Here is a 27,593-nt window from a genome sequence, read left to right as displayed (position 1 = left end):
TGGAGCATTTAATCCATTTACATTTAAGGTAATTATCAATATGTATGTTCCTATTATCATTTTCTTAATTGTTTTGGGTTTGTTTTTGTAGGTCTTTTGCTTCTCTTGTGTTTCCTGCCTAGAGAAGTTAAGGTTTTAATTTCTTCGTTGAACCTGATTGAGATCCTTGCTGGGTAATCTTGCTTGTAGGTTTTTCCCTTTCATCAGTTTAAATATGTCCTTCCACTCCCTTCTGGCTTGCAGAGTTTCTGCTGAAACATCAGCTGTTAACCTTATGGGGATTCTCTTGTATGTTATTTGTTGCTTTTACCTTGCTACTTTTGATATTTTTTTTGTATTTAATTTTTTATAGTTTGATTAATATATGTCTCAGTGTTTCTGTTTGGGTTTATCCTGTATGGGACTCTCTGCACTTCCTGGACTTGATTGACTATTTCCTTTCCCACCTTAGGGAAGTTTTTGTCTATAATCACTTCAAATATTTTCTCAGACCCTTTCTTTTTCTCTTCTTCTGGGACCCCTGTAATTCGAATGCTGGTGTGTTTAATGTTGTCCTAGAGTCTCTGAGTCTGTCCTCAGTTCTTTTCATTCTTTTTTCTTTATTCTGCTCCCTGGCACTTATTTCCACCATTTTATCTTCCAGCTCACTTACTGTTCTTCTGCCTCAGTTATTCTGCTATTGGTTCCTTCTAGAATATTTTTAATTTCAGTTATTGTGTTGTTCATTACTGTTTGTTTGCTCTTTTAGTTCTTCTAGATCCTTGTTAAATGTTTCTTGTATTTTCTCCATTCTTTTTCTGAGATTTTGGATCTTCTTTACTATCATTACTCTGAATTCTTTTTCAGGTAGGTTGCCTATTTCGTCTTCATTTATTTAGTCTTCTAGGTTTTACCTTGCTCCCTCGTCTGTCACATATTTTTTTGTTTGTTTGTTTGTTTATGATGGGTGGGGCTGTATTCCTGTCTTACTGGTTGTTTGGCCTGAGGCATCCAGCACTGGCATTTGCAGGCAGTTGGATAGAGCCAGGTCTTGGTCCTGAGATGAGGACCTCTGGGAGGCCTCACTCCGATTAATCTTCCCTGAGGTCTGAGGTTCTCTGTTAGTCCAGTGGTTTGGACTCGGAGCTCCCACCACAGGAGCTCAGGCCCAACGTCCAGCCTGGGAACCAAGATCCCGCAAACTGGTCACTGGGGGTTCCTCCTGTCACCTTAGGTGTCCGTGGTGCCCCACTAGTGCCTGGTAGGGGCCCTAGCTGTGCAGAGACATGAATTCCATGTCCTCCTAGTCTGCCATCTTGACTCCGACCCCCCAGTCAATCTTGTTTGTTTAAAAATGTCCTTATTTTCTCCACATTTTGGGAGTAAGTTTTATTAACATGGAATGCCAATTATTTCTTCCCAGAACTTTATTCCACTGTTTTCTCTCCATTCTTGTTGCTATGGAGTTACTCCCCAGTTTGTGTTGCTCCTTTTGTAGATACTCTTTTTTTTTTTTTTTTGGTCCTTATGATTCCTATAAAAATCTTCTGTTTGTTGTGTTCTGCAATTATACCACACAGTATGTGCGTGTGAATTTCTTTTTATTTATTTTGATTCGTTGTTCTTTTTAAGTCTGAGGGTTCCTGTCATTTATTAATTCTGAAAAAAGTCTTGGTCATGATAGTTTTTAATGATGATTCTCCTAATTCTCTCTCTTCTTTCTTTCTGGAAGTCTCATTACATATGTCGGCCTATTTCATTCTTACCCCCACCACCCCATGTCTCTTAACCTTTGCTATTTTCCATTTCTTTGTCTTCGTCTTCCTGGGCTACGTGCTGTAATTTCTTCAAATCTTCAATTTCATGAATTATCTCTTCTGTAGCTGAACCATAAAGTTTTAAATTTCAATTAATTATTTTTCAAGTTCGAGAATTTCTACTTGATTCTTTGGTGAATTTTTACAGTCTTTGAGTCATACTTTGGATTGACTCTCTTCTAAAACCACATATTGCTTGTAGACCTTTTGAGGATGGCCGTTCTGACTGGTGTGAGGTGATACTGCATTGTAGTTTTGATTTGCATTTTTCTAAAAATTAGCGAAGTTGAGCATCCTTTCATGTGCCTCTTGCCCATCTGTATGTCTTCTTTGGAAAAATATCTATTTAGGTCTTCTGCCCATTTTTTGATTGGGTTGTTTGTTTTTTTGATATTGTGCCACATGAGCTATTTGTAAATTTTGGAGATTAATCCCTTGTTGGTCTCATTGTTTGCAAATGCTTTCTCCCATTCTGTGGGTTATCTTTTCATTTTGTTTATGGTTTCCTTTGCTGTGCAAAAGCCTTTGAGTTTGATTAGGTCCCATTTGTTTATTTTTGTTTTTATTTCCATTATTCTAGGAGGTGGATCCAAAAAGATACTGCTGTGATTTATGTCAAAGAGTGTTCTGCCTGTATTTTCCTCTAAGAGGTTCATAGTGTCTGGCCTTACATTTAGGTCTTTGATCTACTTTCAGTTGAGTTTTGTGTATGGTGTTAAAGAATGTTCTAATTTCACTGTGTTACATGTAGCTGTCCAGTTTTCCCAGCACCAGAATGGCCATCATCAAAAAGTCTACAAACAATAAATGCTGGAGAGGGTATGGAGAAAAGGGAACCCTCCTACACTGTTGGTGGGAATGTAAGTTGGTACAGCCACTATGGAGAACAGTATGGACGTTCCTTAAGAAACTAAAAACAGAGTTAACGTATGATCCAGCAATCCCACTCCTGGGCATATAACTGGAGAAAAACATGGTTTGAAAGGATACATGCACCCCAATGTTCATTGCAGCGCTGTTTACAATAGCCAAGACCTGGAGGCAACCTAAATGTCCATCAACAGATGAATGGATAAAGAAGATGTGGTACATATATACAATGGAATATTACTCAACCATTAAAAAGAATGAAATAATGCCATTTGAAGCAGCAGGGATAGACCTGGAGATTATCATACTAAGTGAAGTAAGTCAGACAGAGAAAGACAAATATCATATGATATCGCTTATATGTGAAATCTAAAAAAAAAATGATACAAATGAACTTATTTACAAAACAGAAACAGACTCACAGACTTAGAGAATGAACTTACGGTTACCAGTGGGGAAGGGTGGGAGGGGATAGATTGGGAGTTTGGGATTGACATGTACACACTGCTATATTTAAAACAGATAACCAACAAGGACCTACTGTATAGTACAGGGAACTCTGCTCTATACTCTGTAATAACCTAAATGGGAAAAGAATTTGAAAAAGAACAGATACGTGTATATCTATAACTAAATCACTCTGTTGTGCACCTGAAACTAACACAACATTGTTAATCAACTATATTCCAACACAAAATAAAAATTTAAAAATTCCACATATTACGCACACTTTTTTTTTTTTTTTTTTTTTTGCTGTACGCGGGCCTCTCACTGTTGTGTCCTCTCCCGTTGCGGAGCACAGGCTCTGGACACGCAGGCTCAGCAGCCATGGCTCACAGGCCCAGCCACCCCGCGGCACATGGGGTCTTCCCGGACCGAGGCACGAATCCGAGTGCCCTGCATCGGCAGGTGGACTCTCAACCACTGCGCCACCAGGGAAGCCCCTACGCACACATTTTTTTTAAGCAGAATTTTTTTTTTTTTAATTGGAGTAAAGTTGCTTTACAATGTTGTGTTAGTTTCTCCTGTACAATGAAGTGAATCAGCTATATGTATACCTATATCCCCTCCTTCTTGGACTTCCCTCTATGCATGCTTTGTTTTTGAACGCTGTTTATGATAATTTTAATAATGAAGTCTTCTGTATGTGGTTCTCTTGTTTGTTGTTTTCTGCTGGCTCTAACATGGGACTTTTTGTGATTTTTTAAAAAAATTGTGTGCTCCTCTTTTTGGAACTCTGCCTGCAAGAATTCTTTGAGGCCTGGGTTGAGAATGCATTCCTCTCAGGAGATTTTTCTTTTATTCAGACCCAAGGTCATTTCAAATTTAAATTCTTGGTTTGCAGTTTTTCAGATTAGGCAAAGGGTATAATGAGAGACACGTGGGCTGGCCAGTGTACATATTATCAAGGGAAACTTTTAAATTTCTCTTTGCACCAGCATGATCTTTAAATTTCCTTTGAAAATATAAAACATCAAACTCACAAAGAAGTACAGTAATAGAACAGATATCTGCAACGGTAACACAATCAAACAGGTGGGTTTTGTTCCATTTGTTCCCTTTTTTTTTCTTTCTAATTCCTAATTGTTCCACAGTTCTCTTTCTTTCTTGGAAAAAATTTGTATTAACAAAATATAACAATTACATTCAAAGAGATTAAAAACATGAGCAAATATTTTACTCTAATACATATTAAGCAAAACTAGTTTAATTTATAAAGAGGAGTCGGGGTTTGAATCAGGGCTTGAAGGAAATGGTAAGCATTTGGAAAAGCTGTTGAGAGAAACTGCAGATGACAAAAACAAATAGAAGGGTTGATAAACAACAGCCTGACAGCTCCACCATGACTGGAGGCACAGATCAGCCATGGCTCGTAACTAGGAGTATCCACACTGCAGTGTCCTCGTAGGACCAGAGTTCTGCTGGGCAGATCTGGCAGAAGGACAACAGTTAGGGAACCTGCAGGTAAAGCAGCTTACAGAAGTGCTGCTTGGATTTACTATGCATATAGATCACCTGGGTATCTTGTTAAAATGCAGATTCTGATTCAGGGGGTCTGGGACGGGGCCGGAGACTAAACATTTCCAACGTTCCCAGGCGTTGTTAATGCTGCTGGTCTAGGGACTCACCTTTCAGCCAAGGGGTCCTGGGTCATAGAGGGAATGGAGATAAGAAGGGTCCTGACACAGTGGAAGAAACAAGATGGCCCTAGCAATTGGAGGGAGGTCTTTGTGTGTTGAAGAAGAGGATTAGCAGGAGTCAGAGATGAGAGCTGGGCAGAGAAAGCAGACTGGTCAGAACGAGATCTGACCATTTAGGGTATAAAGTGGATCTGGCTGAAGGCAGAATCCAGGACCTATTCACGGAGCAGATAGCTGAAGTGGAATTGTAAAGGTATCGGGAGTTAAGAAGGCCCAAGAATTGGAGGTTTAGTTGTCAGCTGTTGGTAAAACCTACAGTAATTGTGGGACAAGTCGGTGTAGCAAAGACGGGGAGCCTGCCTGACAGTCTTTGATGAATGGGGCTTGATGGGGTGGTCATGAGAGCATCTGAGAAGCTGGTAGCTGAGCCTGGCAAGGAGGGGTAGCAGGCAGACACAGCCTCAGACTAGGATGAAGTCTGAGGTTTGGGTGGGAAACACAAGAAATAGTTGGTACGTGCACAGTTAAGAGCCTTAGTTAAGGCAAGGAAATGGAGAGAACATTTTAGAAGAAGGTCAATGTGGTTGTCCTAAAGCTCGTTACCTCTGGACAGGAGAACGCTGGGGGCAATTTATGTCCTTGAGGCTCTTTGTGGATCAGGCATGACTAGACCTCACCCAGGCCACACCCTTGCTCAGCTGCTTCCCTTTTCTTGCGCTGCTTCCCTAATGGCTTTTTCCTGAAGATTACACCCTCAATAAATGCCAAGCACCTGAGTCTCTATCTCAGCTCTGCTTCTGGGGAGGCTGATGTAAAGCAGGTGGTCCCAGAAGTAGTGCTGGGAAGCAGACCCTCAGGATGGATTCTGGAGGTGAATCATCCACCAGCCCCTGGCGATGATGGGGCCGGAGGAGTAGCGATGGTCCCTGGAATTCTACAGCACGTGTGCTGAACTGGGAAAGGACGCGTGGGGGGAAGGACACACTGGCTCGTGAGTTGTCTCTGGCTTTGTGAGATCTGAAGGGATACAGGGATTTGGGGGACCACGAAACTGGGTGGCTACTGCTGATGCTTTGATGCTTTGAAGAGAAAAGGACAGACTGGGGCAACGAAGCGTCAATCGAAGCTAAGTATGAGCCAGAGGTCTCCGTGGCAGCACGTAAGGAACCTTCATCCCCGTCCACTAGGCTCAGGATCTAATCTAAGAGTAGAGGCACGTCCTTTCAGAGAAGGAAGACTCTCAGCTCTGGTAAGTCTCCTACATCACAGGCAAAGCCCTGAGGGGGAAGGGGTGGGATCTCGACACTCAGTATGAAGGTATCTGGGTAGATGCGCTCATATTTCTCTAAACGCTGCGGGCTGCAGAAGTGATTATCCCCGCTTTGTTGGTGAACAGAACCACCCCCCCACCTCTCCCAAATGAAGCGGGTGCCTTAGAGGACCACACTTGTCCTCCTCAGGTCTGCCCCACCTCCGCTGGTAGTGACCACACTAATAACTAGGGTCAGATCTCAGCAGGAGCCAACCAGAAAGTCCTAGGCCTGCAGAGGGAGGACAGAGATTAAAAACCAAAGGACCGGCAGGAACTGGTTAAGGTTTCACGGCAGGAACAGTAGAATACGCCTGGGAGTGGATCCCAAGGGTGCGGGTCGAGGGGAAGAGCAGAGTGTGAAGCTGGATGACGGGGAGACTGTTGATATGGCACTCTCCAGGACAAAGATTTCATTCCCTGCAAGGGTTTGGGATCCGGCCCAGAGAAGCCTGGAAAAAGCGAGAGCCCACAAGCAATGAAGAAGGGACCTCAGAATTGCCACAGCAGCCCACGGAGGAAGGGACACAAAGCTGGAGAAGTGGGCAAGCTGGGAGACTGGAAGACCCACCAGCTGACTATGGTCCTCAGGAGGACCTTTAACTAAGGTGACAGGGGTTACACCGCTGTCACCAAGAAGCTCAGCAGAGGCTCTCCTCTGTAAGCCCCAGCTGATAGCAGGAGATGCTGTCACAAAACAGGACTTTCCAGTATCCATGGGAACAAGAGGATCCCAGGATGCCCAAGGCCATGTGGCAGCGCTCAGCCATCAGCCAGACTCTGAGGACAGTATGCTGGGTGAGCTGCAAGACCTACAGAAGAGAACACAGTGTTCCTGGAGACAAGACATACGGGCACCCAACAGGGCACTGCTTGACATACAACCAAAAGAAACCAGGAGTGGGCAAGCCAAAGACTGAGGTGAGTCACCCCAGTGGAAAGCCAGGATGCCTTGTCCAGCTTCCAGACTGAGATCAGTCCTCAGACACAAAACCCATTTACTGAAGAAGAAACTGGGTCCCCAAGACTCTGAAACACCATGACACACATATGTATAGTGATTCCTCTAGTCCTTCAGCAAAGAAACTTACGGTCTTGACTTGGCTAACTGTGTATTGTAGAAAGGGGAATACCCAGACCTCCTGAGGGATGTTGGATCCAGGGCCGTGGCAGACACTGGCACCCAGTGGCCTGGTACTAAGCACTATCAGGCACCCCTGCTATAATAGGCGCACATGGGACCCAGGTAACTGATGGGAGTCCTAGACCACGTTCAAGTCATGGTGTAGCCATCAAGTCCATGGACCTCAGTGATTATTTCCTTAATTCCTAAATACACGATCAGAATAGACAGTCTTAGCAGAACCCTCACGTTGGTTCCTTGACTTATGGAGTAAGAACTATTGTAATAGGAATGTCAAAGCAGCAGTCCATGAAACCGTCCCCTCCCATCCCAGGTAAGACAGGACATTATGAGCACGACTGTATCCGAGAAGGCACGGCAGAGGTTAGTGCCGCTTCCAAAGGCTTAACAGATGCAGGGCTGGTGGTCCTCATCATACCCCACTCAATTCACTAGCCTGGCCCCTAGAAAAACCCAGATGGATCATGGTGAGAGATACAGCTCCACCACAAACCTCACCCACCAGCTTCAATGTGCCTGATGTGGTAATACTTTCTAGAGCAGGTGGACACGGACCCTGGTGTGTGGTTTGTGGCTACTGAGTTGGCGGATGCATCCTCCACCCCGATCAAAACAGAGGATCTGAAGCAGCTAACGCCACAGGGAATGACCATTACTCATGGAAGCCTCGTCCCAGGGCTGGGTTAATTCTTCTGCTCTCTGTCACAGTAAAGTCTGAAAGGACTTAGGCCATCTGAACATTTGCAGAAGATCACACTGGTCCAGGACATTGATGAAACTGTGTTAATCCACTTGGGTGAGCAAAGAATGACAAGTACTTTGAAGGTCTTGGTCAGAATCATGTGCTCCCGAAGGTAAGGGAAGAACTCTTCAAAGATACAGGGGCCAGCACGTCAATCAAGTTTTTAGGAGTCCGGTAGTCTGTGGCAAGGGAGAACATTTCCTCCAAAGTAAAGGACCAACTACTGTACTTTGAACTTCCTGACACCAGGAGAGAAACATGGCCTTGGAGGCTGCTGTGCGTTGAGGGGGCAGCATATCCCTCTCTCGGAAACACTGCTGTGGCCCATTCATCAGGTTTCAGCATGGTCCTAGCAGCCCTGCCATGTCCCTGCCCTGACTCCCTCACGGGTGTTCTTAGAGCACAATTCCCTGTAACTCAGGGGCACCGAGATCCCTGTCTCCAACTCTGCTTCTAGGAAACTGAACCGAAGACAAGTTCCTAAAAGGGATGAGGTAGTCATGGACGAGGGAGCAGGGCTGGCTTTTCTGTGATGGCTAAGGAGTACAAGGATGAAAACAAACCATAATTAAGTGTGATCGGTATCCTAACTGGATGTAGGTCTCAGACAGAGGCTGCCCCCTGGGCAGTGGGTGAGCAAGAACGAAAACCTGGCTCCACTCCCTCGTCACTGGCCTACATCTCCCCAGAAGCGTTTGATTTGGGGGAATTGCAGACATGTGGTTCCCATGTCCCAATTCTCCAGACATATTTGGAGAAAATATTTTGACGAGAGGCGCTACAAGCAAGCCCCCCAAACCCACTAAGAACGTGGCTGACTTGGATTCCTTCTTTGGATTCCATGCAGGCAAGATGGTAGCTACACAGGAAATCCTTCCTGAATTTAATTTTACTAAAACAGCAAATCTGTACCAAGCACTGTGATAGTCACAACCTCCAATCCTAACATTACATTTTCAAAGGTTACAAATTGTACGGCACTTTGTAGTAATCCTTTTCATGTCATTATTTCATTCAGCAAATATGACTGATGGATCTGAAGATGATCACACTAAGAGAAGTAAGCCAGACAGAGAAAGGTAAGTGTCCTATGGTATCACTTATATGTGGAATGTAAAAAAAAAAAAAAGATACGAATGAACTTATTTCCAAAACAAAAAGAGATTCACAGACATAGAAAACAAACTTATGGTTACCAAAGGGGAGAGGGGGCTGGAGGGAGGGATAAATTAGTAGGTTGGGATTAACATATATACACTACTATATATAAAATAGATAACCAGCAAGGACCTACTGTATAATAGCATAGGGAACTATACTCTATATTTTGTAATAAACTATAAGGGAAAAGAATCTGAAAAAGAATATATATATATATAATATATATATATATTATATATATATAAAACTGAATTGTTATGTTGTACACTGAAACTAACATGATATTGTAAATCAACTATACTTCAATTAAAACAAATTTAATTTTTTTTAATTTTAAGAAATTTTAAAAAACCCACAAATATGATTGAATGCTTACTATATACCAGGCATTATTCCAGGCTAAGCTAATAGTGACTCTGGGATTTTTTCAACACATCATTTACCTATATAGATTCAAATGCCAGAGAACTGAAACACATAGACCAGGACTTTTTACATACTCATTACAGGTTCCCTTTGTTTGTGTTTCCTGGTGTTTTGAGATGTGGTCCTCTTTCATTCTTTGGATTATAAGCCTCTAAGTGACGCAAACTATGTGACTGTTCTTTTAAAGAGTCTTTCATCAATGTCTGGCAGTGTTCTCCCACAGGAGGTGACTGAGTGACATCCTTCCCACAGCTGAGCACAAGACCACAAAAATACAAGTTCGTTAGTCCACAAACAACTGTAATTAGTTTCATGAAGCTTGGAAAGCAAGACCCCCAAACTGTGTCAGTGTAGGAGTCCTGGATGGGTGTTATGTACTTCACTTCAATTCTGACAGCATGAGAGACAGACCAGGACTTCTTCTCCTTTTCTCAGTGTACTGCTGATGAATTTTGCAGGACAGCAATTTTAAAACAATCCAAAAGACATTATGTTTTGGAAACATGACATGACAGTGTTCCCCCAACATAATGAATGTATTAATGAATTCTGACACAAAGAGTTATATTCTGGTCTTTTTTTTTTTTTAAATCTGCATGCTATTTTATTTCCATTAGAAAAATATTACCTATATAAAATTTGGTCAGCTGCTTCTCCTTTACCTCTACCATTCAAACTTAAGTGCTTTAATTTTACTCAAGTAAAAGCAGAATCGTGTTATCTGACACGAGAACTAAGTATTTCACACCATTAAATTAACAGGGTTTAACTGAATTAGGTGTGCTCCTTAGTATTTCTCAGGAACAGCAACTCATCTTTCCTACATGGCACTTCCCTTTACTTTTATTTTTCTGAGTAACTATGTAATGCGTGTCTCTTCTCCCACATCCAGTAATATGAGTGTTATAGAGGTGTAATTTATAACATCAGTAACTAGATTCATCATTAATCTTCAATTCACATTCAATTCCCCTTATTATATGGTGTTTCCAAAATAACTTCAGATATTTCAGTCAACCTTACACTTCCCAACAAAGATTGTAAAAATTAAGATGTTAATTTAAAAACATTATTAAGATTCCAGACTAAATAACACTGGGCCCACTCAGAGCGATGCTGTCATGAGGGGTCCTTGCACAGCTACTGCTTCAGTCTCAACACTTTGCCCTCCTCTGGGCAAAGCAGCAACCTGAGCAGCTCTCGCGGGAAGACTACTCTGGAAATACTGCTTGTAGATGTCATTGACAGTATTGAAGTCGTTTATGTCAGCCGGCAAAACAGCTGTTCTTGCCACATTCGTGAAGTCACAGCCCGCTGCTTTCAGGATTTCACCCATGTTTGTAAGAGCTTGTTTAGTCTCTTCTGCCACCCCTCCTGGCACAAGCTATCCACTTGCAGGATCCACGGCTAGCTGTCCTGAAATGTAAATGGTCCCATCGACTAGCACAGCCTGACTGTAGGGACCAATGGCCGCTGGGGCTTTCGCGGTGCCGATCACCTTTCTGATCAAAGACGACACGGCTAATGCTTTTTCCCTTGGAGACAACTACCCCGTATACTGCTCCTACACGTGTCTCACGGGTCTGTTCTGGTCTTCTTAAAATTGCCATTTAAGCAAAACGAGTAGCATCCCCAGAAGGGTTTGTTAAGTGGAAGTACAGCATAGCCTAGTGAACCGATGATAAACATGGATTTTAGGCATTCTAATTAAAAATCTTGGCCCTGCTGTGCATAAACGCTATGGATTTTCCTTTTTTTTTTTCTTTTTTTTTTTGCGGTACGCGGGCCTCTCACTGTTGTGGCCTCTCCCGTTGCAGAGCACAGGCTCCGGACGCGCAGGCTCAGCGGCCATGGCTCACGGGCCCAGCCGCTCCGCGGCATGTGGGATCTTCCCGGACCGGGGCACGAACCCGCGTCCCCTGCCTCGGCAGGCGGACTCTCAACCACTGTGCCACCAGGGACGCCCTATGTATTTTATTAATAGGGCAAAACTCAGCCTGACTCTCTACGTGCCCTTGGAGCAAGGAGACCCCACCTTTTCAACGGCAACATTTGCAGTGACTCTGCTCCCAGCCAACGCCTCTTTCAGTTCAAAACATCTTTTCAGATTCAATGTAAATGCATCTTACAAACCCACTGTTTGTCCAACGCATCAATTGATTTGACTCATAAGCCACTCTTGACCCTCTTGTACATCCCTCTCCTACAAATAATTTGGGCCTCATGCTTCCTTACTCTTCCTTCCTTCTAGTAGTTTCTCTTTAATAAAAAAAAAAAAGATTATTGTCAAAACAACCTTTGGTTTCCCCTTTCTGTCAGTAAAAGGAAACAATGATTGAAACAGCTGTGCCCAGGAGCACACAGCCATCCAGAATGTAACAGCGTCTAGGAGATGTTGACAAGCGTAATTTACAGATCGTCACCATTATGAGAAAAAGAAGGGATGGATAAACAAATGCAATGGCACTTTGTGATGGCAGTTCCACTAGGACAGACGGCTGGGGGCAAGACAACAGCCTTGGGCAAGATATATACAGTGAGACACAAAGTATGAACCTGTCTTTTCAGTTCAGATGGAGACAAAAGGCGAAAACGTGCCCATCAAAAATCATATACTAACAGAGTCAAACTCAAATTCTACTCAGAGGTGATAATCCGATATAAGTCATTCACAGACCCTGTGCCATAGCGCATTTCCCTCGTTTTTAGCCCAATCTGCAATGCCTGCAAAGGTGGCTTAATTACTTCTCAGTTTGAAGATAAAATGATGTGTAGTAGGAAAGTCAAAATTGACTTGATTATTATAAGCTATGAACGTGGCTTTTAGCTGTCTTGATAGCTAGGAAGCCAAAATAAAGAATTAAATCCAAGCTCTGCGTGTGCAGACAGAAGCCGGACTTTGGATCCTAGAGAACCGAGTTTAGTCTGAGCATTCTTTCCGTTTGGGGAGATGGCAGAGGACTCTTCTGTTTAGAAAGCTCGGAGTGCTGCATTTCATCAAATGTCACCTCATTTACCCACAAAATGAATCAGGGAAAGCGTAAAAGATGAAGAGAAGAGGACAAAGCCAGCCTTCTGGGTCGCACCTTGATTCTTCCACTGTTGAGATCCGCAGCTCCCCAGGGCCTGGCGCCGGCGGACTGAACGCCAACCCTGGGCATATACGCTGGGGTTGAGAGCAGACTGAAGGCCAATCCCGGGGACACGCTGGGGTTGTGAGCAAGCCCGGGATGAGCCGTAGCCCCCTCATCCTGGTTGCTGCCCAACCACGGGGTGATTTCTTGTAGGCTGGTAGAGGGGGGACAACCCACTTTGGCTCTGGGGCAGGGGCTGTGCTGGGTCCTCAGAGCCACACAGCAGTGATTTCACAGGGCAGCACAACAAAGTTCTGAGCTCCAGCAAACGGCGCACAGGCTGAAGCGCTGCCACCACCATATATGCACTGTGTTTCCTTCTTTCTTTCTTTCTTTTTTTTTGATTATTTTACTTGAAGTATAGTTGATTTACAATGTTGTGTTAATTTCTGCTGTACAGCAAAGTGTATCAGTTATACATATACATATATCCACTCTTTTTTAGATTCTTTTCCATTGTGGTTTATCATAGGATATGGAATATAGTTCCCTGTGCTATACAGGAGGACTTTGTTGTTTATCTATTCTATATCTCATAGTTTGCACCTGCTAATCCCAAACTCCCAGCCCATCCTTCCCCCTCCCCCTTGGCAACCACAAGTCTGTTCTCTATATCCATGAGTCTGTTTCTGTTTTGTAAATATGTTCATTTGTGTCATATCTTAGATTCCACATATAAGTGATACCATGTGGTATTTGTCTTTCTCTTTCTGACTTACTTCACTTAGTATGATCATCTCTAGTTGCATCCATGTTGCTGCAAATGGCATTATTTCATTCTTTTTTTATGGCTGAGTAGTATTCCACCGTATATAGGTACCACATCTTTTTCCATACATCTGTCGATGGACATTTAGGTTGTCTCCAAGCGTTGGCTATTATGAATAGTGCTGCTACAAACACAGGGGTTATGTGCTCTATTTCTAGGTGGGACAGGCTAACGGAGCTTCTAGTTTTTATCATGATAGCTGTAAATATCACTAAGAGGATTTTAAAATGCTAACTGCCACTGATAGGACCTCAGTTCCTTAGATTGTGGAAGGTACCACATCAGTCTCAGCAAAATGGCATCACCGTCCACCCAGCTAAGCAACTGGAAACCAAGCTCTCCCTAAACACCTTTCCTAAGCACCCCACACCTCACAGCCAACCCTTCACCCACTCCTGCTGGTTTACCTTTCCCAGTATGGGAAGATGCAAGGAAAGGTTGGATCAGAAAGCTAAAATAATCATGTCTTTCTCCCAGTGGGTGAGAATCTTTCTCCTCTTCTGGCAAACAAGAAAATGTCTCACTTCAGTTCACGTCCGGATGAGATGGTGGTGTAGGTGCTGGCGATTCTGTCACTGATTGACTTGACACATGGCCGCTCCATCCTGCCGTTCATCTGCCCCGAAGCTGGGGTGACAGGACAGATGGCCACCAGTGGAGGGAGGGCTCCAGTGATGCCAGGCAGTAGGACACCTGCACTAAAGACTTCAGCGCTGGGGAACACCGGGGCCCCTGCCCAGTGTGGGTGTGATGGGGCAGGGGGCTAAAGGAATTCTCTAGCCCCCTTTTCTGATGGGAAGCGCAAGACCAGTAAAGAAAAGGCTCTGGAAGGAAGCAATTGGGACCTTCTTGGCTGTCTCTGCCATCTCTAAACTTCCTACCCCCTCTCTGCCTGGGCATTTGGGCAACAAGGGCGGGCAACTCAGTGATCTGTGGGTGTGGGGTGCCCAGCACCCAGGGGTGCTCCAAGCATCGCTCCTCAGAGAACAGGGACAGGCTGAAAGAGTTACTCTCGGCGCCACTGGGACAATGAAACCGGAAATGATCTGGTCAGACCATAAAAGAACATGTGCTGGGAGAGTATTTTGGTAGAATCATCCTGTATTTCTTACAAATGATGACACATCTTCAGCCTGCCTTACGACGCTCCTGATACCTTACCTCACGCTCACCCACTGTAGCCCAGAAGTCAGGGTGCCTCTTGTTCCCTGAGGGACCCTGGGGGCCCAGCAGCATGGCTGGCACACCAGAGACCCAGAAGAAAAATGAAATGAATGGATGAATCGAACTGGGATTGGAATTAAAATCTGGTCCCAACACTAGTGTTATAAACTGATATGGTGGTTCCCCCTAATCGTATTTTGAAAACCGTAGTTAGATGTTTTCAGGTCACCAGTACTATTTGAGCAGCAGCTGTGGTCCGTTTTCAGCTGGGAATAACTGTCTCAGGTGAAGGGGCTTACACTAAGGCAGTCTGGACACAGGAGTGGGGTGGGGACACTGCTGGCTGGCGCTGCCGCATTTGAATGATTCCCAGGCTGTACTCGTGGCGGCACTGGCTGTCTGCAGTGTGTGGCCTGGAGTGAGGTCGGCAGCTGTGGCCGCACAGCTCTCATGTGTCCGAGCTGTTGTCGGGACCGAAGATAAGAGAAACAAACCACACAGAATACGAGCCTCAGCGATCCCAAGTAGCAGAGGCCCTTGTTTCAGTCCTGTTGCTCTCCAGGGGCCCAGACTGTTCAAGGATGTGGGAATTCTATAGTTTGGGCCGAGCCCTTCTCCTGGACTGTTTGGATTCCCACCCTACGTGCTGAAAGAGCACCCAGAGCATGAACACACGTGCTTCTGCATCTGAAACTACTTTCTCCTGGACAGAATATAACAGATCAGACCCTGGACTGCAGAAAGCTGGTATTGTTATTGAGTGGGAGCATAAATCCTGACTATATCAGAAGTTTCGGATAATATCAAGAGTCCAATGAACACAGGATCTCCACTGGACTTGGACAAGTAAATGGAATGAACCCATCAGGACTTTGTTTCATTATAAAAAAGTCTCTTCCAACGGAAGAGAAGATAATCCTTTTGGCTGTGATATTTCCCCTTGCTGTCTTCCTCTCACAAAATATATTCATCCAAAGAGGATGTTTTATAAATACACACAGATATTTTTTCTCCCTTTCTTTGGGGATTCTGCTGTGGTGCACTGAAAAAGGATAAATCAGCTTAAGAGAATTTTTCAAAACGCAATCCCACTCCAGGTTTAATTATAGACAATATAGGTCAAGTTATTTTAAATAGGCCCCAAAGTGGTTGTCCCTGAACTACTTTGTATGTTTCGCATGAGTCCGTTTCCCTATTACTGAAAAAAGTGGACAGTCAGAAGTTAGACAAACGCCTCCTCTCTGTAAGTAGCCTGTGGACAGGCTCCCTGGACAGTAATAAGCAGATGGAACTAGAAGATGCTGATGTTATGGTCACTGGGTCTCCTTTCCTAGCACATCAGGAGGGCGAGCCCACACCCGCGGCTGCCCTCTCCTATGCTCCCGTGTGAACACTTTCTGATGGGCTCTGAAATCACAGGGGCTGGCTCCCACTCCCAAAGGAGGCAAGGGGAGACGGCAGGCCTGGCGTGGCAGCAACTCAAAGCCCAAAGCCTGGGAAGAGACATCCTCCCTGTGCCGACACATGTTTTTATTCAAATCAGAAGACATTTTTCCAGGTGAACCAAAATCCGAGAATAGTCATTTACTCCATTTCTGGCTTGGCTCTCCAGAGCTGTCCATTCCCTCTCAGTGCAGGGCCCCCAGGTTTGATTACAGGTCACCCCAGCTGCCCCCAATAGTTGAGATTAGGAGTGGAAATAGACATCATTTCCTTGAGGCCCTCACATCTATTTTAAAATATCATTTTCACTAAGCTGGCTATTAGATACTGCCTAAAGCTCTGCATGACGGTGGGAAAGAAACACACATACATAAACGCGCACGCGCGTACACACTCAATTTTCATGTCATTTGAACTTGGGTTTGCCGTTTGCCAGGACTGATCTGTCTTTTAACAAGACCAGGAGCCACTGAAATAGAAAGTCACAATTCCAAGAATACAAGTCTCATCTTCAAATACATCTCTGTGTTAAGCGGCTGGATGCTGTGACCCAATGTCTTATGTATACGCTGCGATCTTCAGTCGGCCTCCCACCTCGCTCCCGCTGCCCCTGTCACAGCACAGAGCTGTGTTAATTCTCTCTTCTCCTGCTCACGTAGGTGTATCACTATCTTCCCTCCCACCTGTCCCTCAGCCTGCCAGGTGTGTCCCGTGTGAGTATCAGTTTTCCCAGGAAGCCTCTGCACTCACTTCCAGCACAGCCCGAGCTCTGCTCATCAGTCACACACTGACTTATAATTTCTCACTGTGTCACGTGGTCATCTGATCTCACAAACGAGGCCAACTCCGGAAGGAAAAGCACTGTGTTTTATACCAAAGAAGAATCTCTTTGGACCCAGACCATGAAGGCCCCCAGGAGATGCTCTGCCACTTCCTCTTAAAAGTCAGACAACACGTACCAGCTACCGGTGTCAAGAGTACCGGTTCTATTTAGCCTACTGGAGATCTTCAGTGATGTCTCAAAGGACCTCAAGCTCTTCATGTCTGAGGACTCAGTCCAGGAACCTCCGCGGAGCCCACCCATCACATCTTCCATCTCAGTGAGTGGTACCCCATTCATGTGGTTCCCCAGCCAGAGACCTTGACCTCAGCCTGGCAGCTACCTTTTCCTCACCCCTTATTCCAACACATCACCACTCTTACCCGACTTACCTCCTAACATCTCTCCCACCACCATGGACATCTCTCCATCTCCACATCCATCACGCTGGTCCAAGCCACCACCATCCACGCCCGTGTGGACCACAGCCTTAGCTTCCCATTTGGTCTCCCTGCCCGTCTGTTCTGGAAACGTGAGTCTGCTCAGATCACCGTCCACACAGGGTCTTCCTTTTGCTCCTCCGTAAGGAGCGGGCTCCCCCTCACTGTTTAGGAGGCCCTGCAAGGTCGGGCCTGTCAACCAGCTACCCAGCCTAGGGCTCTATCGGCGCCCCCTCAACTCCATGGACTCGCACGTCCCCTCCCCTCCGCAGTGATTTTCCACACAGGCCCCTCTCCCCGCCACACCTGCTGCCATCGTGTCCCCTCTTTCTTTCATCTCAGAGCCTGCACCCCGGAGCTCCCAGACGAGGTTGCACCCTCCAATACCGTTTCTTGTATTTAAAAGACGTGCTCAATCCCTCCACCAAGCTCCACGAGGGCACAGAGCACGTCTGCTTTGCCCTCTGTTGTATTCCCAGTCCCGAGCACAGCTGCTGGTCCAGAGCAGGCACTTGACTTGAGGATTATTTTCTGATTCCACAGTCATCATCACCAAGTGGCAGCATCTCCCAACCACTTTCGTGGACACTAGCTCGGTTCACCCTCAGAACGGTCTCCTTTCACAGATGAGGAAAGTGAAACAGACAGAGGGTCTGTGGACTTTCCAGACCGCAGTGCTGACAAGGATCGGGCTGGATCCGTTTTCTGATGCCCAGTTCTGTGCTTTCTCTACACTGCGCTTTCTCACTTTACTGTACCAAGTATGAATGTAGCAATGAAGTCTGAAGGACCCTGCCCCTGGGTCAGACTCCAGCCTGGCTCTGCGTCACTGTGTGACTTCAGGCAAAGTGACGCTTCTCTCTAGGTCCCAACAGTGCCCATCCACAGGGCTGCGGAGAGAATTAAACGGGACAAGGGGTGGTGGGCCCCTGCCAAGGGCTTGGTCCACAGTAAGATACATAAATGTTAGCTAGTAACAAGGAGGGATAAGCAGTCTTACTTCCAGTACCTCTACGTAATTCCCCTACGCTAGCAGGTTACTTTCTACACTGTAACTATGCTAAATGCCATAAGCGCTACAGCTTCTGATTATATAGCATCAAACCCTTTTGCTTCGTCGTGTTAGGGATTTTAGCCCTTCTTTGCTTGCTACAGATGCAAACTTTCTCCTCACTCTGGCTAGCCTACTTTATATGCCCCAGAGCTTCCCCTCTCTTCCTCAACTCCGGGACCACCTGTATCTGGGCAGAAGCCCAGAAATCTGCCCCTTTGGTCCCCCGGCTATAGACTCCCAGGGGCAGGAAGGATTCTAGCCAGCCACAGATTCTCATTTGGGTTGTTCTACTTCTTTCTTCCCTGGCTAGGCCCAATCCTCCTAAAAATCAGTGTAGATTTTCCTAGAAGGGAATGCAGGAGCAGGCGGCCACGGCTGTGCCCGGGCAGGCACTTGCTCTGGGGCAGCCTAAGCTGACCTGCTTCTGCTTTGCTGAGAAGCGTACTCTGTCCATCCATCTCGGGTGCATTCCTTCTTCTAGCAGAACAGCTTACCTATTGCAAATAGAGGTTAATGACTGAGACTACCAGCACGGGACAGCTCACTGGCTACGTCAAATCCACCCCACGGAGAAATGAGTTCCCCGTCTCCTGGGAACTCCCCACTTTAAACCCTGTTATCTTTAAAGCAAGCGCTAACACGTGTTACTTGAAATAACAATACAAACTCACGGAGTACGGGTGAGTTCACGGTCTGAGACTGTTCTCCGGGGTCAGCTGAGATTCACAGCTGCCCAATGTCAGGATTGATGATGGCCACTCTGATGCCAGCACGACTGTGTCCCCTAAGCCTCTCTATGTCCCCGGCTATGGGACAGGGGTACCCTGGGATCTGAACGACTGGTTACCCTTGTGTTTCTTCCTGTTGTGAGAGGCTTGTGAAACACCAGGGAAACAGGACAGGTTGAGAGTCAGATGCCTTCAAATCCTGGCTGTGCTTTGCAGCCTTTGCGACTTAGCCTCTCTGAGCTCCAGCGTTCCATCTGAAAAAAGAGACTGTCTCATGTATAGTCTCTGGGTGGTTGTTATAGCCCTGGGGGGCCTCATCTGGCGGCTAGAACATATTACCAGGTCAAAACACACGACTTCCACCATTCCTCCCTATTTTCAGTTATAACAATTCTTTAAAGGTATGTTATATATATGAACTTCAAAAATTCAACTACTCTCAAGTATAGTTTTCTTTTTCTCTGACTGCCCGTAATCTCTACCTCAAGCCTCTGATTTTCCTCAGTTTGGGGAAAGGTAGTCTAGTTGCTTTTAGGCGAAAGTTAAATCGCATAATTTCTCAATTTAGATCGACAGAAATCAGCCACTTTCCAGTTCGAAACCCCCCTCTCCTGGGTTTTCTTCTCTCCTATGCCACCCCGGCTTGATTCCAAGTGGGTCCTGGCGTGGGCAGGGGCGGGTGGCCTCTGTTTCTCCTTCCATCATGCTCCTGGGCTGGCAGCCTTTGAGCTGTGACTCATCTGGAAGGATTCTGAGTGTCGTCTTTCACATCACACCCACTGCTGTGTATAACCATGCCTTAAGGGCTGTGATCCCTGGCTCTGTCCTCACAACGTCCTCACTGTGGCCTCTCGTTGTCATGTCCACGCCCATCCCCTGTTCCACCTCATGTTGGTGGTGTTCTCCATCCTTTGAAGCTCTCGGGAGTCTTATTCTGCCCTCCCCGCTCTCTACCCGCCTCTGCTCTGTCACCCTCAATCCACTGCAGCTCGAGGGAGGTCAGGGAGGTCTGTCACCACCAGGAGTCCAAGTGAGACGAACAAGGCAAAGCTCCCCATCACCCTGGGATCCCCCAAATTATGGGGGTTCCACTGGGTTTTAGTCTCTCCTCTTGGACTTATCCTGAGGCAGGTGCATACAGACTAAGATTGCATCTTGAGATTCTTCTGGAACACTCTTCCCCCTTCCCAGCTTGGATAATTTCCCTCTAATTGAGGAAGAGTAGGAGGCTGGAGATTAACACCTGCCCAGATTAACGGCCCTCTTCAAATCTTCTGGCTCTCAGGCTTTTCAGGGTGAAGCTGAGAATCTGAGTCCTTGTTGAACTACGAGGCTGTACTGTTTCGAGTGGTTACCCTGTCAGAGGCCAACCAAGTTAGAGGCTGGGCCAGAGCACATCGACGGATGCTTTGAAGATGACTCACCACAAACTGACACTTTACACACTGTCCTGCTATAGATGTAACTTGTTGCCGTGAAGAAGTGAGAATCTGTCTCACCAAACACTAAATCTATTTGCCTTTCCTATAAGCTTCAAAAGAATAAGACCCAAAGGATAATAAGAAAATGACCATATGGACTGTGACTTGTTCTTTTCAAAAAAATTTACTTAAAAAATTAAAAAATAGTATCATTGACTGTGTTGTGTGTGTGGGAGACTTTTATGTGTACGGTTCTATGAATTTAAAAACATGTATAGATTTATGTAACTACCACCACAACCAGAATATAGAACAGCTACACTACTCCAAAAATCTGCCTTTGCACACCCCACATCCCTGAACCCTGGCAACTACCAATCTGTTCTCCATCACTATGGTTTTGCCTTTTGGAAAATATCATATACATAGAATCAGAGAGTATATGCAAATTCTCGAGTGTAGCTTCTTCAACGCAGCATAATGCCTTTTAGAATCACGCGAGGTCTCACGCGTATCAATAGTTCATTCCTTTTTAACACCTGTGGGGTCTGTGGCGATTTCCCCTCTTTCATTCCTGATGCTGGTAAGTTTGTCTTTTTGTTTGTCAGAATTACAATAGGTTTATCGATTTTACTGACTGTCTCAAAGAACCAGCTTTCAGTTTCATTGATTCTATTATTCTTCTGTTTTCAATTTCATTGATTTTTCCTCCTATCTTTATTATTTCCTTTCTTTTGCTTGCTCTGGGGTTATTTTTGTGCTATACTGTACCCTATGATACATGCTACAAGCCTAATTCTTTTTCTAGTGTCTTGAGGTAGAAGCTTAGATCACTGATTCAGACTTTTTGTCTTTCCTGAGTTTCTAATACTATAAATATCATCCTAGGCACTATGTTAGCCATGTTCCACAAAGTTCTAAATGTTGTAATTTTATTTTCCTTCAGTTTAAAGTATTTTCTAATTTCCCTTGAAACTTCTTTCTGATACATGGGTTATTTGGTAGTATGTTATTTAATTTCCAAATGTTTGAAGATTTTCCTGTTATCTTTCTCCTACTGATTTTTGTCTAATTTCATCAAGGTCAGACAACATATTTTGTATGATTCTAATTATTTATTTATTTATTTATTTTATTATTATGATTATTTTTTGCGGTACGCGGGACTCTCACTGTTGTGGCCTCTCCCATTGCGGAGCACAGGCTCCGGACGCGCAGGCTCAGCAGCCATGGCTCATGGGCCTAGATGCTCCGCGGCATGTGGGATCTTCCCAGACCACGGCATGAACCTGTGTTCCCTGCATCGGCAGGCGGACTCTCAACCACTGCGCCACCAGGGAAGCCCCATGCTTTTATGTCTTTTGGAGAACTGACCCCTTTATACATAATGCAGTGTCCTCTTTATCTCTGATGATCCACTTTGTTCCAAAGTCTGCTTTGTCTGAAATTAATATTGCTATTCCAACTTTCTTTGGATTAGAGTTAGCATGGTATATCTTTCTCCATCCCTTTACTTTTGTGAGTATCTTTATTTTTATTTATTTTTCTTTTAATTGGAGTATAGTTGATTTACAGTATTGGGCTAGTTTCAGGTACACAGGAGAGTCTTTATATTTAAATCGGGTTCCTTGTGGACAATATATAGTTGGGTTAAAAAAAATCCTTTCTACCTCTGTCTTTTAATTGGTATGTTTAGACCACTCACATTTAATGTGATGATTATTCCAGTTGGATTAATATCTTTGTAACTTTTCTAATCATTGCATTTATTCTTCGTTTCTTTTTCCCCCTCTTCTTCGGCCTCCTTTCTGCCTGTAAAATAGATATAACATTATGGCCCTGCATTTCTTTCAAACTGCAAAAATAATGGGGAAATACTGTTGCAGAAAAGTTTGAGAAATGATATCACTTCCTATTTATTTTGTCAGCACAGTTCGCATGTTGTCTCTGTTTTCAAGAGAGTACTGTCATGTCATAGAGGCTCAGTACATTTGAATTTTAAATGTTTCTTCCTCTGTTCCTGGTAAAGCAGATGTCACGGGCCTTCACGCTCTCCAGGGACTGAATTACAGATATAGATTGTTTGACTCTCAGGTTTGTGCAATATATAATTGCTTTTATGAATTATCTCTTAGGGAAGCTGCTTGCAGTGTGTGACATCTATCTTATTCTTGCTTAGTACTTTGATTGTCAGGAATAAAATGAAAAATGAAAGCAGTTGTGTGATTTTAGTATCAAACCTAATTTCAATTACGTCTGTGGAACAGGCAGGTCTGCAGTTCGCACTTTAGTGAACAAGGGGCGGAGAGTGGCACCTGCTTTTTGTAAAACGCCCTGGAATTTAAGGGAATATTTGGCAAGCACTCTTCTGGGGGCACAGATTTCATTTCCAGCCAATGCCCTGTAGATGTCACCATTGCCACTTCTCACAGGGAAACGTTCACCGCGGGCTGACAGAGGCCAAACTTGCTGAACCATTTGGTTGTCAAGGAGCCAGGAGAATCTGGTCGTCCTGACCTGTTCACAGATACTCCTGTGAGCGTGCCAAACTCTGGGATATATCCTCATTCTGTGTCATTTTCATCCACTGTCTGGTACCTGGTATTACAAATCACTCCAACCTACAGAAACTCCTCCCTCGTTTGGCTTCTTTGAGGTGGGACTTCCCCTGTTTTCAACAGCCTTTCTCACCATCTCCTGCGTTTCCTTTCTTTCCTGCTCCTCCTTGGGCTGAGGGGCTGTCCTGTGTCTGCCTTCCTCTTCTGTACACATGCTCTTGTCAATTTCCTCCCTCTATAATGTCACTTCTATACAAATGTCTCCCAAGTCTACAGCTTCCTTTCTACAGCTTCCTTTTTCCTCCCCTGACATCTAAACCCATGTTTAACTCCCTAATGGAGCTCGCAGCATCACAAAGCACAAAGAATCTTGGAAACCAACAAAGGGGAGCCACTCCAGGCAGGCAGGGATGCTGCCTGTGGGATGGCCAGAACCCATCAGCTGAGCTAATTTAAGAGAAGCAGAAATTCACAGCCACAAGTAACTATAAAAAAATAAGCTCATCCCACCTGAAATTCCTGAGAGGACGGGAGATAGGGAGGATGCTCCTGGAATGTGGGATGGCTTCCATAACTGACACCCCAGGCCAGGGATTCTTACTACTTCAAAGAGCTGCTTGGCATAGCTGGGGCGGGGAGGGGGTGTTCTATCCCTTGATATTGGGAATATTTTGATATCTGGGGGTTACGCTAAGCATTTCCTTAAGCTCAAGTCCTAAGGGTAAAAGCTAACACTCATGGTTCTCCCAGCAAAGGAATGTGGTCACAATGACCTTTGGGACACAAAAGTTCTTTTAGAACAACAATCGCTGGAATAGCCAATTTACTATTTCATCAACATTCCCATCAGGTCATATACTGAACTGTCAGAAATGCCAACCTAGGTGCTCACTTTTTCTCTAAGGCTTTAGTTATTCAAGGTAAAATTAAGGAAGAAAAGATAATCACAGGGCACTGTTTATAAGGGGGAGAAGCACAAAATACTATATTTAAATGGACATTTTTAGGATTTAGGGAGCAACAGAGAGCATACGGTTTTCAGGGTTTTTTTTTCTTTTTTCTTTTTTTGGTTGCATTGGGTCTTCGTTACCGTGTGCAGGCTTTCTCTAGTTGCGGTGAGCGGGGGCTACTCTTCGTTGTGCGCAGGTGTCTCATTGCTGTGGCCTCTCTTGTTGCGGAGCACAGGCTCTAGGCGCGCGGGCTTCAACGGTTGTGGCTCGCAGGCTCTAGAGCGCAGGATCAGTAGTTGTGGTGCACGGGCTTAGTTGCTCCGCGGCACGTGGGATCTTCTCGGACCAGGGCTCGAACCTTTGTCCCCTGCATTGGCAGGTGGATTCTTAACCACTGCGCCACCAGGGAAGCCCCTCGGTTTTCAGTTTTGATCAGATGTAATCATTGCCCTGAAGCTCCCGTCGGTGGGAAAGTGTCCTGACACATAAACTCCCTTGGCAGCCGGATACAACAGCTTCTCTGCTGTTTTGGGGCCCTAGGGCAGACTTTCATCCGATGATCCATGCGAATGTATCAAATGGCAAAAGCAAGCAAGCATGCATTTATTTTCCAAAAGGATTCTACACAGCCTGCTCGGATGGAAGCAGCCAGCTATGGAGCCCGGAAGGTGAATCTGGGCCACCTTGACCAAGAGGAGCCGCCGTCTGTTACAGAGGAACCTTCGCACTTCCAAAAACAGTTCCGAGTCCCTGGATTTCCATCCGCAAATCATTAACTAATCTACCCTGGGCTTCAAGATAGGGAGGGGCCACCACTCTGCAGACAACCAGGTTGGACTGTCCTCTGCCCGTACACACGCTCCCCCTCCTCTTTACTCACAGTAATCCCTCCCAGCTCTCTGTCCCGGCCCCTGCCAGTCTCCTTCCCAGGGCGTCCCTTCCCACTCACAGTGCTGGGCTTCTACCAGAACATACACCATTTTTGTTTGTGGCTTCAGGTTGATTATTACCTTAGATCATTTTCTCTAAGCATCCTCTACATGTGTTTTAACTTTTAGATTATTGTTTCACATTTTGTTCTTCCCCCTTAACTACATCAAAACCTTGAAGGCTGGGTGGAGAGAGAGAGAAACGACCACAATATTGTGGGAAAAATATGGGGTGGATACGGGCTGACCTGCATTTGTATCGTGGCTCCATTGCTTTCCAATTCTGTTGTCTCTGGAAGGCTACATAACCTCCCTGAGCCTCGGTCTCCTCGACTGTCACATGAGAATAGTGTCCACACCAGGGTGGGTTAAAATACTATATGTAAAGTGTCTAGGACATAGGAGATGGTCAATAAACAGGAGCGATATTGTTATTAAGGTGCTTTGCCTTCTACTTTTTTGAACCCTCCACAGAACCTTTCATATGGTCGGGGCAGGGTTGATAAAAATCTACTAACATAAGTGAATTAAAGATGAAAAGTTAAGTATATGAACTATATTTAAAAATATGTATCCCTAACTAACAACAAAAACATAGATAAAATGGGACTAAAGCTGCAACTAAAGAGCTGGCAAGACACAACTAAGGAGCCTGCCTGCCACAACTAAGACCCAGCACGACCAAATAAAGAAATAAGTAAATATTTTAAAAAACATAGATAAAGTGAATACGGAAACACGTCATTAAGTATTAAACCTAAATGATGAGTATTTGGGTGTTATTCTTTCCACACTTCTCCACAATTATTCAATATATTTTTTGTGATAAAACGTCAAAGAGTAAAAGAAAAAAATATACATTCATATATATACACTTTAGGGAGAAGGAGGCTGATGCATCATTAATTTTGATTAAGCTTAGAAAGTACACAAATGCTTGACATAAATTTTCATGCCTTGTAGGCCTAAACTATTTAATAATAAATAAGAAATAGTTAAAAACCATCGTCTATCACATTCATAAAGTTAATGATAAAAATGACACAAACCAATATGAAAAAATATAGAATAAATATAATAAATCTGATTAAAACTAAAACGAAAATAAATACACCCTCAGATGTAACCTGTGTAAAACCTGATGCTACAGGGCGAGGCAGGACCACCTCCTGGATTAGCCGCCAGGGGCTGCCAAAGAGTAGCGTTCCCGGGAACCAGGCAGCAAAAGGTAAAAGTCTTTTAACTTGACCCTGAGAAGTGAGAGTCCCTGAGAATCACACTTATTAGTACAGTCCCCCCAGAGGTCTGGGACCACGGATTTCAGCACAGCTGTCTGGCCTGTGGTGAGGACCGTGCCTTGTTAGGGGGAACCGAGCTGCCTGGAACGAGCACAAGCGTGAGGTAGGTGTTGGCAACTAAATGTGGCACCTTAGCACCCCTGGACGCTGGGCTCAGGCTGTACCACAGCTGACAGCTTTCACAGCCGCCCTGCCAGGGGCTGTGAAACACGGGGCAGAAATGAAAGATCCCTATCCAGGCTCCGAATGCCTTTTTCCAGTGACCTCCATACTTAATAGCATCAGCACATTCTGGAAAAAATATACAGCAGCAGCAGCTGAACAGCTGGACTAGAAGATTAATTCTATTCTTAAAGTTCACCCCAAGCCAAATCCTTTATATACATAAAATGAAATAAGAGGGGTGTGGTCTGTGTTTCAGCTTTACATTCCTCACATGTCTTATTCAACCCGCTGGAGAGTAAAACATTTGTCACATTTTCCTTGTCCTCAAAAAGAATGTTTTACTGAATATTTGTTCAAAGCACCTTTGCCCATTAATTCACTCCATTCTCACAATAACCTTGTAAAGAGTTATTATCAAACCTATTTGAAATTGAGGAAACTGAGAGTCAAAGATGACTCTCATCAGAGGTGATTCTGCAGCGGGAAGCCGAGGGGAGCAAGGACGTATTCCCGTTGGTGATGCTGTCACGGCTCAAAGAGGGGCCACAACTCGCTCAAGGTCTCGTGCAAGATGGAGGTGGAGGTGGGACCGGCTCCTTGCTGGCACGGCCCCCTCTCTCCACTACGCCTGCTTTGTAGACGAATATGCTACAGCGTAGAAAAGATACAGGGGTAGAGTTCCAGAAGGGTCTTCTAAGCAGAAGAGCAAAGAGATACTGCTTTTTCAGGCTGGCTATGGAGGCCACGCCCTGCACAGCTGCCATGCTGGGCTGTGACCATTGCCCCATATATAACAATAATAATAATAATGCATTGGCTTCCCCCAAGAGGGACACGGGTCATGAGAGCATCTCAGGATCCTGAGCCCTTGTAGTAGGGGCCCCATCATCAGAATTCCCAGGTTGCCTGGCCTCCACTTCCCCGCGTGCTCCACTCTGGTCACACCCCCTGGTCTAGTCTGGTATTCCTGGAAAACTCTCAAATCAATCATCTTAAACCATGTAGAACACATGCCAGCCTGAGTGGAAGCCGCTTATGTTCAACTGCAGACTTTAAAAATGTCCATTTTTTCTTCTGAGGTATCTCTGGAGAAAGAGTTGAGATCAGAAGGACGGAAAAAAGAGCACACCG

General features: G+C 45.0%; 1 protein-coding gene and 1 pseudogene across 6 annotated transcripts in view; both read right to left on the bottom strand.

The window, feature by feature from the left end:
- Positions 1 to 27,593, bottom strand: part of MTUS2 (microtubule associated scaffold protein 2) — a 491,802-nt gene that overhangs the window by 82,628 nt on the left and 381,581 nt on the right. The window lies entirely within an intron of this gene.
- Positions 10,565 to 17,675, bottom strand: LOC307176830 (2-iminobutanoate/2-iminopropanoate deaminase-like; annotated as a pseudogene). Its single transcript has 4 exons — positions 17,666 to 17,675; positions 17,312 to 17,443; positions 14,017 to 14,119; positions 10,565 to 11,124 (listed from the first exon to the last, which is right to left on the bottom strand). The product of its transcript is annotated as a 2-iminobutanoate/2-iminopropanoate deaminase-like (transcript).

The sequence above is a fragment of the Stenella coeruleoalba genome, assembly GCF_951394435.1.
Source record: "Stenella coeruleoalba genome assembly, chromosome: 18".
Classification (NCBI taxonomy): domain Eukaryota; kingdom Metazoa; phylum Chordata; class Mammalia; order Artiodactyla; family Delphinidae; genus Stenella; species Stenella coeruleoalba.
Note: the sequence above shows the minus strand (reverse complement) of the source record. Positions and strands in the feature narration are given on the sequence as shown.